At 33.1% G+C, this 18,854-nt stretch overlaps 1 protein-coding gene and 1 pseudogene across 1 annotated transcript in view; both read right to left on the reverse strand.

Annotated features, from left to right (window-relative positions):
- Window positions 1–18,854, reverse strand: part of DIAPH2 (diaphanous related formin 2) — an 803,657-nt gene that overhangs the window by 487,838 nt on the left and 296,965 nt on the right. The gene's annotated exons all lie outside the window — the stretch shown is intronic.
- Window positions 721–3,378, reverse strand: LOC138378352 (uncharacterized; annotated as a pseudogene).

Genomic DNA, 18,854 nt, shown 5'->3' on the forward strand with positions numbered 1-18,854 from the left:
TTAAATTCTTCATCTGTCTTTCCCTGAATTCAACCTCAGCCATTCAATCCCATGGTCATACTCTGATCACCGAAAATAACACAAGCTTCCAAAACCCAATTTAATCACAATATATCAATAATATCTGATGACCTTTTTTCTATAGTTCCAGTTTAATCGATCAAGTAACCCTGCTGAATCAATGCTTATCTGTCAACGAGGCCACCAGCCCTTTGACCCACCATCCATCATTCTTCTCCTGTCCTCACTTACCTCCACATCTAGTTTAAATTTCATGACCCCTCTTGGAACATTTTCTTATCTTGGTTCTATGACTCCTAACTATTCCACTTTTTCTGGCCATATTTTTCTCAATTTGCTTTGCTAGATCTTCCTCCTTTCTTCAATCTCTAATTGATAGAATGCACCAAGGCTTCTATCCTGTACTTCCTTCTCTTCTCCATGTATACTCCTTCACAAAGTGACTTTATCCAGATACATTATGTCAATATCATCTATAAGACAGTGATCTAAAATTGATACCTCTAGCTATGACTAATCATGAAATTCCAGACTCAAAATCTAACTAGTTACTACTTATCTAACATGTCCACTATCATTTCTGTATAAAAGGTATCTCAGATGTAACATGGCCAAGGTAGAATTCTTTATTCCTGACCCCTGATCATGCCACTATTGAAGTCTTCCCCATCTCAATAAATGGTACCATTATCCAGTAGCTCAGTCCAAACAATGGTGAGTCTTTCTTACTTCCATTTGTCTGTTATCCCACACATGCAATTGAACAGCAAGTCTGACTGGTTTTATCCCCAAAACATATCTCAAAAGGAGTGAACAGAGCAAATTGACAATGAGTGGGCTGATGAAGGAGGAGGAAACGAGGGAGAGTGTGAAGTCATGGGAGACAATATGAGTTTCCTCTAAGAAAGAGGGAATACTCAACTCTATCAAATGCTGGTGAGAGGTTAAAATAATAATGGAGAAGTAAACGCTGAAGGTCACTGGAGTTCCTGAGTAGACTCTGGAGTGATGGAGATGGAAGCTTAGTTGGAGTAGACGGAACAGAATGAGATGAGAATGTAAAGACAGTGGCTAATAGATTAATAGCAAAATTTTTCAAGGGGTTTTGCTCTCTGGGAAGCAGAGGGATAGGAAATATTTGCAGAGGTCTATGGGGTCAGAAGTGGTTCTTTATATCAAAAGAAGAGATACTAGAGCATGTTAGCATGCTGCTGAAAATGATCCAGTTAAGAAGAAAAAATAAATATGGCATGTGGAAAGGAGCTAAGTCACTGAGGGATGGGAACAAGTGTACAAGTAGACAGGCTGCTCTTCCACAGGTACAGGGACTCTTTTTGGACACAGTAATAGCGAATAGTATGAGTAGAGATGCAGGACACCTTGGTAGATTTCACAGTGGAAGATGAAGGGGCTCTTGATCGAGTGTTTCTAGATTTGTCAATGAATTATGACAGTTATCACTTACTGATAAGTCATCAGGGTTGTGTACATGTTTGTGTGTCTCTGGTGTGTGCTTTGGGGATTGAGGGATAAGGCATGAACGAAGTTGAAGAAGAGAAAAGATGGGAAATAGCTGTGCTAAAGAGCAAGAAAAAGAAGTTAACAGGAAATTTATAATCTAGCACTGAGTACCTATTTGGTCATGTGTAGGACTTGGCAAAACAATTTACGTATATACTAGTTAAGTGGATTTTTCTTTTACTGCAAAATTACAATTTCTTATTATATAGCAAAGTATTTTTGGAAGATGAAACAGCATTACATATTTTCTTTGTTGTATGCTCAAATAAAAAACCCTGTTATAATGGTTCACAAGTGAAATGACATTCTTACAGACAAACAAGTTATTCATTTTTCTTTATACAAGTCTATTTCTGTACAGAGATGTCAAAAATTAATTTGAAGATATAGAAGTATGCAATTAATGTTGCACTGTGGTAAAAACTATGCCCATTTCAAACAAGTTTCTATTATTCTGCAGTTTACCATTACATGATCAGAAAGCATGATGTCTTAATGTCAAGAGTATTTATTTAAAATTATATCAAGTAAGCAAGTTGTATTTACAATACTGGCAGCATGGGCAGAAAACTGTTTGCCTTCCTTTTAGCATTTTAATTTAGAGCTTTCTAAATGCAAATTAGGAAAAGAAAGTCTCTGCTTGCTAGATGGTAAGTAGATGTTTTTTTTCTTTTTTTAATATCTCAATTGTATTAATGGTGTTATTTTATTGGTAGTATATTTACATGCAGCCTTCATGCATGGCCCTTCAAATGCTTTATAAATATTAAAAGAATGCCTATAAATTCCCTCATATTAAATCTCTGCAATGTACCATTAAAATTATCCTGCACAAAAGGCAAACTAATACTACTTTTATATTAAAAAGTAAACTGATATTCTGGCTAACTGACTTCCCAAACAGACAAAAATGAACAATCTCAGGATCTTTACCCCCCCACCCCCCAAGGATATAAATATAAAATAAATCCATGAAACTTAAAACATCCCAAGCTATAAAACTCCCTCTGCTTTGGCATTTCAATTCTCAGCTCCATTTTTATTACAGGGCAACTAAAACACTTCTCAGCCTAAGCAGCAAAGGGGACTTTTCAAAGAGTCATCAAATCCTCTCTCTCTCTGTTAAGCAAAGATAGCAAAAGAGTTTGAGAGATAAAGTCTTTTGTGCAAAATAACTCATCATAGATTCTCTAAGATTGAAATGTTAAACTTGGTGAAGATTGCTCGCATTAATAAAAAGGCATTCACTCATTTGATAAACTACCAATAGGGAAAACACTTCTAATCCAAGTAACATTTACAGCTATAAATTTGTGACCTATTTTTTTTTAAGCCCCAAAACCAATGTCAACTTTGTTTTGCTAACTTTTACTCTGGATAAAACAAATCTAATTTTCAAATGTTTAAATAAGTACATTTGAACTATCAGAATTGATGTCTACATATCTTAATCTATAGATATTGCCAGACCAGTATTCTTTAAAAACTGCACTCTAAGGTTGTTTAAAAAAAAAGCATATTCGATGGATTTTACACCTATTTAATATGGATTTGTTTTGATATACTTTAACAAATTACAATGAGTTTGAAATTTTAGCAGAGTTTTTGAATATAAACTCACTTAAATTTTGCCTCAATGCCGGCTTAAGTAGCAAACATAATAAACAATAGCTTCTCCAGTTTAGTGATAATTATTGTTTCATTTCTTTGATTCTCATGGGACTATCAAAGTTGGGTTGACCTCACAAAATAAAAATGAGCAGAAATAGTATTTCAGGTTATCTGAAATACACACACACACACACACACACACATCCACTCACCCACCCCCGACATGCATATGAAAAAAGTTAGTATTATGATAGTAAAAACTCAAAGACCAAGCATCCCTTATTTTAAAATGTAATATAGTCAAAGAAATTTTTATCAGATTTTATTTTCAGTGAGTAACTCATCTATTTTCTGGATTTTATTTTATGACGTTAGGAATGGTCTGATATTCACTCAATGAAAACATATAAATCAGAATCCTGAAAGAGAGAAAATAAAGTACTAGCTTCCTAATTCACACAGAAAGAGGATTATAGTTCTATATTTAATATAAAGTTTTTCCAAAGCATGGCCATTAGCCATGAAAAGAAATCTCTCCCATGTTCAATAAATTCATCTAAGAAATATTAGAAACGTATTTATAGATCAAGAAAATTCCTACTTGGTCTATTACAATATAATCATCATTATTGTCACAAGAAATTCTAAGTAGTGATTAATGACAATATTTTTCATGTATGTTATTCTATTTAATCATACTAACATCCAGATAAGAAAGGTACTGCTATCATGACTCAAATGAAAGTGAGATTCAGAGAGATTAAGACACCTACCCCTGGTTGTATACCAGCTAATATTTAAACCCAAATATTCTGGCTGCAAATTATATGCTCTCAATTAAACTCCTACAAAAATAACAACTAACCTCTGCAAGAGTAATACTTGGCAGATTATATAAGAATCTATAATACTATAAAAGTATGCTAATACCTAGCCTGGATGTATACACTGATGCTAGTCAATGTCTAAAGAGAAAAAGAACAATAGAACCAGAAAAGAAGATGAATTAACTCAATTAGGTCTTCTTAAGTTTTCTTATTGTCATCTATTTATTATATATTCTTCATTTCTGCTGGTATTTATATATTTATTTGGAATGTTTTGTTTCAGTAACAAAAATAACCCATGTTTGACCCACCAAAGAAATGTAAATGTTATAATTTTTTCTCACTTCAATAGATTTATTGCAGAAAGTCTATAAAAGGAAATTCATTAAATGAAGTAAAAATATCCATTAACTTATACTTTCCCAGAATCAACAAATAATTAGTTCCAAGGAAAAATACTGCTTTTTTCAAATGCCTCTGCCAACTTCTAATAGGGAAGATATGAAGAAATATCCATCAGAAACAGGGAAATGCCCAGAACAGCCACCTGTTAAAATAGCCCCCACATCCCACTTCTCTGCAAATAAATGTCTGAAATATAGTTGGAATCTGCCACCCCTGTCTGAACTGAGGTAAACACTTCACATGCAGAATCCTAAGCCAGTAATCAGTTGGTTATCATATCATTCTGTCAGCAAAGGGGTTTCCCCTTGTAAAGCCTCTTCTTACACATTACCTCATTTTATCACTGGAGGGGTGTAGGTTGGCAATTTCCTGCAGCATCTATCACAGTGCCTTACCACAAGAAGTATTCAATAAATAGTTACTGGAAAAATATATGAATCAAATGACTCGATGAATGAATGAATCAAAGAAGAGATGACCATACAGTCACCAAAGGATAAGTCAATTATTAGAATACAGTAGACAGGACATTATGCATGTGTCAAAACTGATAGAACTGTATAACACAAAGGGTGAATCTTGATATAAACTATAGACTTTACTGTTAATAATAATTTATCAATATTGGTTCATCAGTTGTAACAAATGTGACATACTAATGCAGATGTTAATAATACAAGAAATTGTGAGAGACAAGAAGACTATGTGGGAACTCTACCTTTTCTGTAAGTCTAACACTGCTCTAAAAAATAAAGTCTATTAAAAAATGAACAGTATATTTTCAAATTAGGAAATGCTAGGCCTGAATGAAAAGCTAACCTCTTTTTATTATTATTTTAAAAGTAACAAAAAGAAAAATAAGGAAAGAAATGTTACTAATACTTCCAATGAAAGGTTATAGTCATCAAAAGAAAAACTGAGAAGAGAAAAACTATGAGCACAATATGTATTATTATTTTGATTTATAAAATGTAGTAGTGCAAAAGCACCTACAGCGACATGTACAAAAAACATGTCAATCTACATATTAAAAGAAAACCCTTCAAAACAACCCAAATACAGACTAATAAAGCTGAGATATACATGAAATTCAAAGTATATTCAATGCAAGCGCAAGTTTCAAATCACTGCAAAGGATAAACCACCCAGGAGCAGGCTTGCTCAAAGCCCTGAAATCTGATGATGTGAGCTACAGTCCTGTCAGGTTAGGAGGGAATAATATATTTCATCTGAGGGCCCAATATATTTCTAGCCTAAAAGATCTACAATATCACAAGCTGGGAAATGATGGCTAGGCAAAACTGCGGAAAGAACTATAAGTTAAGTATCACCCAAATTAAATGAGATATGTTATGTAAACTGTGAAAAGCAGTTTCTTTTATCTCATTATGTTAACATATAAATGTGTTTAATAAATGTTTTTCATAATAATACTTTAGACAGAATACTACTACATTTACCACAATCTTAAAAAAAAAAAACAAACTCAAATGACTAAGTTATTTGCCAAGTCTCATTCTATAAAGTTTTTGACAATAAAGAATCATATAATAAATCATGCAATAAAAAAAAATCATGTCATGTCCAGTTTATTAAATCAAGAATATATTATACACCCATATATAGAAATTAAGTGCATAAATGGGATCAGTAATAACAAAGTCTCTACAACATAATGTGGCTACCAGGGAATCAACCAAGTTACCCGTTCTTCAGGAAAGTCTGTGTTCCTGAGTAGGCAAGCAAAAGCAGTGTCTCTGGATTTGACTCATCTACACAGTGACAATTTTAGACCTTTCAGATTTCATATGCTTCGGTTTTGTGACATGGAATATGACCCACTTAAGTCTTAGAAAACTTGAATGTCTTCCACCTATTGCTCCACCATTATAAGAGCTCTAAGCCAGTAGATGTACAATGATAAGGAGCTCCTCCCAGAAAGCAGGAGAAGCTGGCGGGGCTCCAACCTCAAATATAAAAGTTAGAAGCAGATTGAAATCCTGCCAAGAGACTGTCACAGATGGAGACTCAGGAAGGGGAATATGAAAATAACAAATCTAACTCCATTTGAATGGAAGCCAAGGATAATGAATAGCACTACTTGTATAATTTCTCTTGAGTCTATATCACAATTATTGTACTCTTCTCTGTTTCCCTGAAGTAACTAAAATAAAACATTTTTATGTAAAAAGGATTTTCTTCTTTAAATGGTTCCACCAATTTTACACAAAACAACAACAACCACAACCACCACAACAAAAACCTGAAGTTCATCATTAAAAACTTTTAAAAAAAATTAAAAGGCAAATGGAAACATTAGGAAAAAACTGCAAACTACAACAAAGGTGATGAAGGATTAATATAAACATATAACAAGATCTTTAAAGAAGTAAGAAAAATACTATCCCTGTAAAACAAAAATGAGTAAAAATATATGAATAATGAGAAAAGAAACACAAATGCTCAAGATGTAATAAAACTGTTTAAATATAATTAGTAAGCAAATAAATATGAACAAAAACAATGAGATACAGTTTTTCACACATAAATTTGATAATTTTTTCAAAAATCATGACAGTATTTGTGAGGGTTCTAAATGATTACCACTCATATATGGTTGGCAGGAATTTAAATTTGAACGGCCTTTCAGAAACAATTTAGCAATACATAGTAAGAGTTCAAAGAAACTCATATCCTTCCACCCATAATTTCAACCAGAAATTTACAAAAAGATTTATATACAAGACAATTTTTTGTGGCACAATAATATCAGATAAGTGGAAACAAATTAAATATTGAACAACAGGGAAATAATTAAATAAGTCATGATATATTCTTATAAGGGAGTTTTACACAGCCATTGAACTAATGTATTTGCAGAATATTACTGTTTATGTCCCAAGAATATAATATTAGTTTCAAAAAGCAGGATATAGTATATACTATATATATGATAAAGTACTACTTATTAAAAAATAAGGATACACATACAAAAAAAAGAAACCCACACAAATAGAGAAACTATCACTGAAGGAATATATAACAAAATGGTAGCATTGGATATCGCAATTAGATGATATAAATTCAAGAGACTTTTTAAATAAATCTTTTATGCCTCCTAAATGGTATAAAATGAACATTCCTACCAGAAATGAACATGAAGGGGAACATGAAAACATGCCCCAAGGCAACCCTTGGAGGAAAGAGACCCTATTTTGTGGCACCTACAATGACAAAGAACATATAGGCCATACTACAAGCATTTGCAAGTGCAAAAGGTGCTTGGACAGGCAGCACAGTGGGTGTGGGTGTGCGTCTGAGATCTAACCAGCAAAAAGCCCACTGTGATTTCCTAACAGCAGTACTATGATAAAGTATGCAAAACATAATGAGGTCATCTTATTGCCCAGCTAATTAGAAAAATTTCTTCAAAAGAAACTTTTGTTCATCTCAATGTTTAATTATAATCTGTTACTAAAAGAAAATGAATTATACGTTCAATTGTATGAGTGATTGGGATTTAAATTCTGGATCTACCACTTAAAAGTTGTGCAACTTCAAGCAAAATACTTAGCTCTTTAAACTTGTTCTTCAACTGCAAATTTGAGATTAAAAAATAGTATCTATCCCTTACACAGGAAAAGGAATCTGCTTCCATTAAATAAGGAGACTTAGGTAAACTCATTTAGCACATTATTTAGCACAATTTAAATGCTCAACACCCAGCAAGTTTCCTCTGCTATTTTAATGATTGTCATGTACCTACCGTACTTCCCTAAAGTTTCTGTCCCTAAAGTTAAACATATTTCCATAAAAGTAAAGAGCAGTCACACACAGAATTAGTCTCACTCATGACTCACCTTGATCAATCAACTCTCTCTCAAAAGGTGCCCTAATAATGAAATGAACAAAATCATGTGCATGTTGACTTGTTCAAAGCTTGGACAGGTAGAATAATAGTCATTTCTAAATTTATTCATATTCTATTTTGATCACAAGTTCCACTAACTAACTCCCTGCTCCACTTACACATATTTTATTCATACAAAGGTATGAGTTTGATATCAGGGCCAAGCAGGAGAACACTGAACATAAATATCATACAGAGCCTATATATCTGCTCCATGGCACACAGTCCCTTGACCCTACATAAAAATATTCTATTTCTTGCAAATATTCTAAAAAATAAGCGTGTAAACTATTTCAGCTATTTTTGTTCTAATTTTGCATCTCAAAAATACTGAATTTTCTTCAAGAATATTGACTTCTGTAGCAGTTTCTAAGATGTCTACAAACAGAAAACCCATGAAAAATGTTATTGAAGATATAAAATATTAACATTAATTGTGCATTTTACATAAAATCTAGCCATAAATTTAAGCAATCCAATGTTGAACTCTTTTGAAGGTGAGTGGTAAAAATAAGCTTAAAGTATTTTATGCTTATCAATTATACTTTTAAATTCCAAGTATTCATATGTTAAATTTCAAACCTGGAATTAAGAAAAATGTTTAAATTTAATAAAATGTCTAATATTCAAATGAATATTACAATCGTGGAGATTTTTCCAATTGGAGTTAAAATCTATTTTTGAATATTCGTTCCTCTTACTACTTCTTTTGCTCCCCCTCCCAGGAGCCTTAAACAAACTTAAAACAAATTAAATCTATTCTTTCTCTAAATCCTTCCTCAACATTGATTTCTTTTGTAAGGACTCTTAGAACCCCCAATGAACTGAAGCCCAGCTTTTCAATTCTCTGGCTAGAGGTGTAAATTCTGGAATATAATATGCCCACATCCCCTTGTTTAAAATATTGAGGTGATACTCAATGTCTAGCATATCTCTAATTCAAGAGATTGAAATCAAACTACTCGTTAATTAAGTTGATTGGTTATATGAAGGATAGCTACTATTCCTCACACTGTTAAATTTGAGACTTTGTAGAAAATAGGTTTATATTCATTTGCTCATATTATTTTATGATATGCAATTTTTTGCCCCAGAAATTGAGACTTTGCAGAATCAAAAAGTTAAAATACTATTTTAAAATTCTTTATACAGCATAACTCCTGAATTTCTCTTCATTAACTTCATGCAAAAATCATTCCCAATAATGAAGGAGCCCCATAGATCAAGACTCTTATATGAATGTATTCATATTTCATGCTAATTAGTCCCTGTACACGTAATCTCTTTCCCTAGTGTGTCCAGTACATGTGTCTCTGTCCTGGATTGCTCATTAAATCTGCTATAGTTCATTTGAGCACTGCATCACTGTGACTGAATTAGACATTTCAGAATCCAAGGCCTATGATTCCTTCCTCTTGTGTATTTCTTACAAAATCTTACAAGCAAAGCTCTGGTAGTGTTGTAGAAATAATGCATACAGTAGCTGATATGTTCTGTAAGTGTATAAACAAGGTTATCACAAAGGTAGGCTGGTATCCTCAATGCCTCCATTGTGCATGCAGGTAATACGCCCAGTATCTGACAAGGTTTGAGAAGTAGCAATCCTTATTCTTTTTAATGGGGACCTCTGAGAACAACAATGTCTAGAAAAATACCATGCTCACTGTTACACAGAGACTTTTCCTAAATTACTGTAACCAGTCCACACACAGACACTATTTAGAAAAATTAAGTAGCCGAAAGTATTCAGTAGTTACAATGGTAATATATTCCTGTCTGAACTATAATGTTCTGAATCTCATTTTTTTAAAGAGAAAAAAGGAAGTTTTGTTAAAATAACACAATGGTGCAGGGGTCTCAAGTATGGATTAATTTTTAAATTGTTACATGGCAGTAGTTTGATTTCTATCTTTTTTTTAGTCTTACGTTATGAAAGGACATTGCTGGAGGATGAAGTTTTTGACTGTTCTTTCAGAACCAGTTCTCTACAGTCCCAAGGTAAGATATTTTGCAGACTTGACAATTCCACATTGATTTTCACTTTCCTATTTTTTGGAACCTTAGGCTAACAACATTAAAAAAAATTCTGTCCTGTATATTCTGTATAGATTGTTGTAAAGACCAATCTATATCATGTTTGTGTTTCTACTCAGAATATGATTGAAACCATCAAGTATTTGCATATATAAAAGTGGACTGCAATGCTTATTTTTCATTAACTTTTTTCCTCCTAATTTCTATATACAAATAATTCATACCAAATGCTATCAGGAAATATCTGTATCATTTTGCTTTTCATTTTTAGCAGTAATAAAATTATTTGCCATCATTAAGTGTCACAGTCAAAGAAATGCATACACTAACAATGCCCACTCTACAACAAAAATAACAAAATAATGATTTCAGATTTGTGTAATTTAAATTTGAAATCCCTATTAAATTAATCAATAACTTGGAAGGCAGTAAGAAGTTGACTTTGTGACATTCCCAGCTGCTAGAGCAGTTTCTTTCATGCTTATTAACAGAACTTAGATATAAAATGTAAGTTGTTGTCATCAAAAGAGCAAGTTTAAATTACCTTGGCCCTTTATACGTGTGTATACTTTCTTTTGGAAGCCCTTGTGTTTAATATCTACTCATAACCTTATCATCAAAGATATGTATTTGTGCAACATTTATAGTTTTTTTTTTTTAAAGAGCTTGAAAACTTACCTTGATTGTCCAACTCTTAAAAAAAAATTAGTCATATATACCACAAAGTAATTGACCCTGCAGGAATTTACGAACCCTTGCAACAGTGACTTTGGTTTTTCAGCTTTTCTTTCAAACATCTTTAGAGAAAGTTTTTACTTATGCTGTTACACTATTTAGACATTCTCTATTGCTTTGTTTTGCTTAAATACAGAGACTTTAAATAATTCATAAAGTTCTCTATTTAGTTAAAAGTAAGCCATAGTACACCAGTGACCATTTTAAAAAGAAACAGAGACAGAGACAGAGAGAGAGAGGGAGGGAGGAAATGAGAGAGAGAGAAAATCCACAGGGACAGCAACAGAGGAGCTAATGGAGGTGACCTTTCAAAAAGACATTTACTAAAGCACTCTAATGCAACTGACTCAAGTTTATTAGATCTTGCATCTTTCTGTTCTGTGGAGCTATTATCTTATTTTGGAAAATAAGTACATTTTGAATGTAAGGATTTCAAATATTTAAAGTCGCTAACTGGTTTTGTTTTCTAATCTTGCTAATAAAAATCTCATATTTTCATTTCTTGACACGGAATGGATATTTAATCTAGATGTATCTATGGAAACATAACTATATCTGAAGATCAAATATTCTTAACAAATTTTTAATAACATGCTAGGAATTGTTTCTCTAGTAGTAAAAGAAGCAAAGTCTTTGCAGATGATTGGCAATGAATTTGAGACTTTCAAAATACGGAATCTAGAACCTTTGGGAAGGATACCATACAATGGTTTACACATGTTCCTTAAGGACACCATAGTGTCTTACTTAGAATTATAATTATAGCCGTTTGAATAGAGTAAGTCTTCAGTAAATGGTTGTGTGATATAAACAATTAATGATCCCAATAGAAATACTGAATTATTTGAGGAAAACATAAAACAACCAAAGTAGTTTGTCATGTAATTCAAGCTCTCTTAGATAAAGGAGTTCCATCCTTTAGGCAAAACTGAAAGGGTGCAAATAAAGTTTTCATAAAGTTCTCTTTTAAAAATGTTCTAGGAAACTTATGCAAGTCTTTTTGTAATGGGGATAATCTCTTTCAAATTCTTTTTTACACTAAGATTTATGGACTTGAGTGCTTTTTTAAGTGGAACATAGCAGTAACAGATGAAAAAAGGAACAAGAGTGAAATACTACACCAGCCCCCATGAGCTTAAAAATTAGGGAAATCAGACTAGAACAAAACCTACACATAATGGCTATTATTAGCTATCTAGTGGCATAAAACTGATCGGTTCAAAGATTTGGCACTAAATTGCCCAACCAACAATCAAAATTCCAATCAGGATGACAGGGATAACCTCAGGAAACAGAACTATAATTTAGTAAACTGAGTAAGATAATAGCACTTATCAAGGTCTGAAACCAAATTTTGTACTTTCTTTATCTATAAAATATGTACCAAACTCTTCTTCTCACTACTTCAGTTGAGGCATGTGCAATGTCCTGCCTCAATTTCTATTGCAATAAGCTCCAGACAGGTTTCTGCCTCAAGGCCAAATTGACTCGCCCCATGCCCAACCAGGTATTAATCATCTCTCATACCATAATCAGAGTGATCTTTCTAATATTTTAATCTGACAATATTACTTCTCTGCTTAACATATTCATATTCCATGTTGCCTTTAGGATAAAAATTTAAACTCCTAAATACTGAAAGCTCGGCCATTGAGTGCCTCTGCACACTCATTTCTTATTATTTTCCCTAGAAGTACACTACCTATTACCTATACCAAACAACTTAGTTTCCTGAAAACATGACAATTTCTCAAACTTTAGCAGATGCCTCAATGTGTACTTCTACTCTGCCTAGAATTCCTTGCAACTGTAATCCTTTTTCAATTGGCTAATCCCCATGGAGACTTTGAAATTTAGACCTAGCATCAACATCCACTGGGAATTCTTGCTTACTCTTCCTCATCTGAGTTCAGTGGCCCTCCCTCCTCTGTGGTCCTGCAGTACCCTATTCATCTCTATTCTGGTGTTTACATATGTTATGATAATAATCTATTTACTTGTTTATTTTCCCCACTGCCCTTGAATTCCCTGAGGATATAGAGTCTTATTTCTGTATCCTTGGCATTCACCACAGTGCCTAGAAAAAAAAGTATCCATTTATGAAATGTGTATTGACTAAAGAAAGCAGAAAAGCAACTAGCATTTGCAGTTAACATCCTATTAACAAGATAGGATACAGGTAGCCAGACCCAAATGGAATGATGCTTGAACAAAAGCATGGGAATATATTATGCTACAACAAACATCCTGGGGGGGGGGGGGTGCTGTAAAGTTTATAAAATTATGGATTTTCCATTATTTCTCCAACTTTCTGTATTGTGTTATCACAGTTTGGGGGGGTTTCCCCTGTAGACTCTAATGAAAACGTAAGGTTATTCCTCAAATTTTTATCATTTCCCATTCTGGTGAAAACTAGTTACAGAGACCTCTTGTCAGGCTCCAGAAACTAATGGCCTCCATGCATAAGTGGCTCCCTTGACATAACCTGTGGGCACTGGCTACAGCAAATACCTAATAGCCCCCTAAGAGGCATGATTTGAGCTCATACACTGGGGCTAAGAAATGCTGCAAAGAATGGCTAATCAGTAGGCCTTAGAAAGTCAGAACAGGTATAAAGAAGATAAAAAAAGTAACAACTACTGAACTGGACAGATATTTTCAAGTCCTGAAAAAAGCACTTTGTTAAGCTAAATAGGAAATAAAATTAATGCTCAAAAATATGGAAAATATAAACAAAAGGTCTCTAAAGTATAGTTTATTGTCTTAAAATTATTTTAAGCATATATTTCTCCTCACTAAAATGTAAACCAGGACTTAGTTTTCAATTACTAGCTATACCATCATGATACAATTGATGACACTGCATTTTCATAGTGCCATGAAACACCTTTCACTAAAAATCCACAGGTTAATATAATTTTCCACTTAAAAATGAAACTGATGACAGATTTTATATATATATAGTACATTATATCTAAATCAGGGATAGCAATATTGAATAAGGTGATTTCAAACACACATGGAAAACATGAGAGGAAACACTAAAGTCATTTTGAAAACATGAATATAAAAATATGAGCTCTTTATTCTTGTAATTCATATATTTCCTCTTGCTGCCAAATAGAGTTGATATCCTATGGTAGGCACGATACATAAAGGCAAACACTGTCATATTAAATTACTACTTAGTATAACAAAACCATCAAAAATATTTGTATCATGCTTTAGCACTTTCAACTGAATTGATATTTTGTCATATTGTTCTTAAACATAACTGATTAGTAGAAGAAAAAGGGACAATAGTGGTGATTATAATTTTTGCCAAAATATAGCAAAATGTGATTATTTTTCTGTTCTTTCAAGTACTTATTTCTCTATCAGTAATAATCATGCTAATTATACCTTTTAAGGCTTTCTCCAAAACCTCTCTTCTCTATCCCTACTTCTTATTTTCCCTCTCCATGATTTTGCTTCAGACTTGTTAATTAGGCAATATAGAGGTGGTTAAGTGTGTTAAGATATTTGAATTTCTCCTTCATCTCCTACTCCTGAAAAATAATTAAACAGTATTTGTGATTTTGTGAATATTTTTCCAAGTGAAGAAAATGGGATCCTATAAAATCATCAGAGAGGGTGACGATGGTAGGTGTTTGGCATAATGGAGGCCAGTGAAGAATGTTAAAAAGACCCAAAGAACTGAGAGAAGAGTAGAAGAAAAGCTGACCATGATTAAGAAAGCAGAAGGCTAAGTAGGACAGCATGTCTCAAAAGAAGAAAAAAGATGAGGACTCAATTGCCAATTTCAAAACTTACTACAAAGTTATAGTAATCAAGACAGTGTGGTACTAGCATAAAGACAGACATACACATCAATGGAATAAAAATGGGAGTCCAGAAATAATCACTTTCATTTATGGTCAATGAATTTTAGATAACGGTGCCATGACAACTGTAAGATAGAATAGTCTCAACAAATGGTTCTGGTACACTGAATATCCACATGCAAAAGAATGAAGTTAGCTAAAACAATAAAACTCTAAGAGTAAAACATAGGCGCAAATCTCTGTGAACCTGCATTAGGGTTTCTTAAATATGATACTAAAAGTAAAATCAACAAAAGAAAAACAGATAAATTGGGCTTTATAAAAGTTAAAATCTTCTGTGTTTCAAAAGACACTATCAAGAAAGTGGAAAAACAACCACAGAATGGGAGAAGATATTTGCAACAACTCAGTGATAAAAAGACAACCCAATTAAAAATGGGCAAAGGGTATAAATAGATACATCTTTACAAGGAAGATCTATAAATAGGCAATAAACACACGAAAAGCTGCTCAAAATCATTAGCCACTAGGGAAATGCAAATCAAAACCATAACAGTGTACCACCTCATATTTATTAGGATGGCCACCATCAAAAGCAGCCAATTCCAAGTGTTACAGAGGATGTCCAAAAACTGTAACCCTTTTGCATTACTGGTATGGCTAGTTTGGAAAACAGTTCGGCAGTTCCTCAAAATGTTAAACACAGAATCACCATGTTTCCACTCCTGGGTATACAACAGAAGAAATGAAAAGAGGTATTCAAACAAGTTACCTGTACAGGAACATTAATAGCAGTACTATTAACAATAGCTAAAAGATGGAAAGAACGCAAATGTCCTTCAACTGATGAATGAATAAACAATATATGGTATAACATACAACAGAATATTACATAGCCTTAAAAAGGAATGAAATACCGATACATGCTACAACATGGACGGATCTCGAAAACATAGGCAAAGTGAGAGGAATCAGACAAAAAGGCCACAAATCATACAATTCCACTTATTTGAAAGGTCCAGAATAGGCAAATTCATAGAAACAGAAAGTAGATTAGTGATTGTCAGGGCCGGGGTTTAAGGATGGGAGATGAGGAGTGATTACTAGTGAGCACAAGTTTCTTTAAACAAAACAAAACAAAACCAAGAGAGAATGTATCAAGAAGGTCTTGTCAAGCATAATCTAAAGATGAAGAATGATAAGAAAAACAGAGAACCTTGGGAGGTAGTAGCTAGAGGCTATGGAGAGGGTAGTTTACTTAGGAGAGTACCAAACAGGGCATCATACTGCCAGGAGTCAGTGAAAGGCTTGGGAAGTAGTAGAGGCACTGGATGTAGACATCATACTGAAGATGATTAGACATGAAAAAAAAGAATAAAAGAAATCATTTAAATGCTAGGACAATAAGCACACTGAAAACAATTCCATGACCATTTTAAAAAGATATTCTATGGAATATTTTGGCATCGTCACTTCTATAAAGCAATTAATTTTCTAATACCTTAAGAAGATTAAAGTAATATTTATGCAAATGGCCAAGCTTATATAGGACATTGCCACAGCTTTTTACACAATACAGCTTTTTAAATTAAGAATTGCAGTTTATAACTTCTCCTATTATTGTTCTGAATCAATTATTTTTGGCTCAAAATAAAGACCTGGATGTAATTGCATGAAAAGTAAAAAAGAAACAGAGGCAGACTCAATGTTTACAAGCGCCCCAGCTTGTTGGAAGCTCTGGTTTCTTTTGGCGTCATTGGAATGCTACTCTTTATGTAGGTCTATTGTGCAGTGATGAATGAAATGGCTACTGATGCTCTCTATATAAAGGACTCACTCTCCCTCAACAGAAGCAGGTGCTATCGAACAGCTACTGTTTGCACAGCGACTTTCCAGAAAAAAAACTTTATACAAAAGGAACATACAAATAATTCCTGGGAGGCCTCCTCTGTGAATCTCCTAGACAATAGCCCAGCTGCAGTAACGCCACATGTGTCATTTTTAAGGTCAGTTTGGTATCTGTGCCTTTTTTATAGCACTACTACAAGCATTTTTATAAGGCACATATCACATAGAATTCGACATTTGGGGTTATATTTCATTACTTGATGAATGTCTTAGTATAAGATCTTTATTGCAAACAATCTTTTTGGCTGTTGGTGCTTACAGCTTTAACACAATTAAATATTGACAAGAAATATCTTTATAGCACTTTCTCTATCACCCATCATATTTTAGACTCATCTATTATTTTCAAAAGTAGCAGTTGCATATACTTTACTTACTTTGCAACAGGAAGAATTAGATTTGCAGCTTATAAAAATGTAAAGTGATATTATTATTGATGATAATTCAAGAATCCACACTAAAGGCTATGCTATTTCTAATTTATTTCTTCACATAACTCATTTGTATCTCTGCACCTTAATGGTCTCAGGCAATTTCTTTAAAATAACCATCAGAATGAATAAGGTAAATATGAGGCTTAGTTTTCCACCTGAAGTTGTGCCAACAGGTTTTTATCTTCATTTATTTTGGTACTTCTAAAATTCCTGTAGTACCAGGTATGTCCAAAATAAATTATTAGATAAAACAGCAATGATACTCTAAAAATGAGACGAAAGAAAATTAATAGAATCATCTGGGGTTTTTTTTGTTTTTGTTTTTCTTTTAAAATGATGCTAGAATACTGGCATGGTCTTTTAGAAGCTTTATCAACACTGTAATTGATACTTAGCAAATCTTCATACAAGACATGCAAAGGAAAATCAGAGGCATTTTAAAAGAAGGTTCAGCAATTTTTTTAAAAAGCTATCTTCTACATGTGAGAAAACAAACCTGTGTTGCTTATAATCCAATCATAAGACAATTATTACAAGTTTCAAGAGGAAGTCTAATAATCTGGGTGACAAGAGGACAGGAAGAAGGCAGAGCAAGAGTTCTTAACCCAAATTTAGAACTAGAAGATCAACAGAGCCACCTGCAGTTTGAAATCCAGAAATATGAAAATTCCTCTGACCCTCTATTTAAAATCATTGTTTCTGGGGATGATTCTCCCAGAACTCCTAATTAATTTAGACTTGATTAGGAAAGCACATCACAATATAACTCAGAAAAAATGTAAAAGTAATACATCATGTTTTGAGTTCTATGATCTTTACAATCTGAGGTTTTTTTTGTTTTTTTTTTTTTATAATTTTACTTTAATGAATTCAACAAATACTCAGAACATATTTAGTGAGCAACTACTACAGTGGTTATTTTTTATTTCCTAACTACTGGACTTGTACTATAAGTGATATTTTATTCTCAACTATGCAATCATGTTAGTGCTCATAAGAACAATCTTCAACTTTTGAAGGCACTATCAAAATATAAAGTTATCTTGTTTTTTAAAGTGAAGTTTCTTTTAAGTTTGGATTATAACGATTCTCAAATGCTTTTATTCCCTTTAGACCCACACTTAGGTACCATAATGTCCTCATGGCTCATATTAAATATGCCCTCAAATAAATGTACCTGAGTTAGTGTGTAACGTTTTCAGGCAAAAGCACAGACTATTATGAACCATGAGTCTGTTTGGAGTGTTATGAGGTAATGTACTTGGTGTTTGTACCTAAGTCTCTGCTGGAGCCTAGGGTCTAAGGCTATTAACATTTAGGCAGGAAGAATAGGTTATTTCCCATTTTCAGCTGTCACAATAGAGGAGAAACTCTTTCACCTGAGATTTAAGAGAAAGTTGGCTGAAATTGTTTATAAGTCTGTCCTACCACTTAGAAAAATTATCACATGATTTCCAGACTGTTAAAAATATATAATTGGTTTTAGAAATTATCACATTCTCCATTGACCTCTGGTTAGGAGGGAACTTTGAAGTTTGGTGCTGAACTTATCAACAGTTCATAAAACCTGACATGATAAAAAACCAAGACTGTTACCATCACAAGCAAACATTTCTTATAAAGC

The sequence above is a fragment of the Eulemur rufifrons genome, chromosome 30, assembly GCF_041146395.1.
Source record: "Eulemur rufifrons isolate Redbay chromosome 30, OSU_ERuf_1, whole genome shotgun sequence".
NCBI lineage: Eukaryota > Metazoa > Chordata > Mammalia > Primates > Lemuridae > Eulemur > Eulemur rufifrons.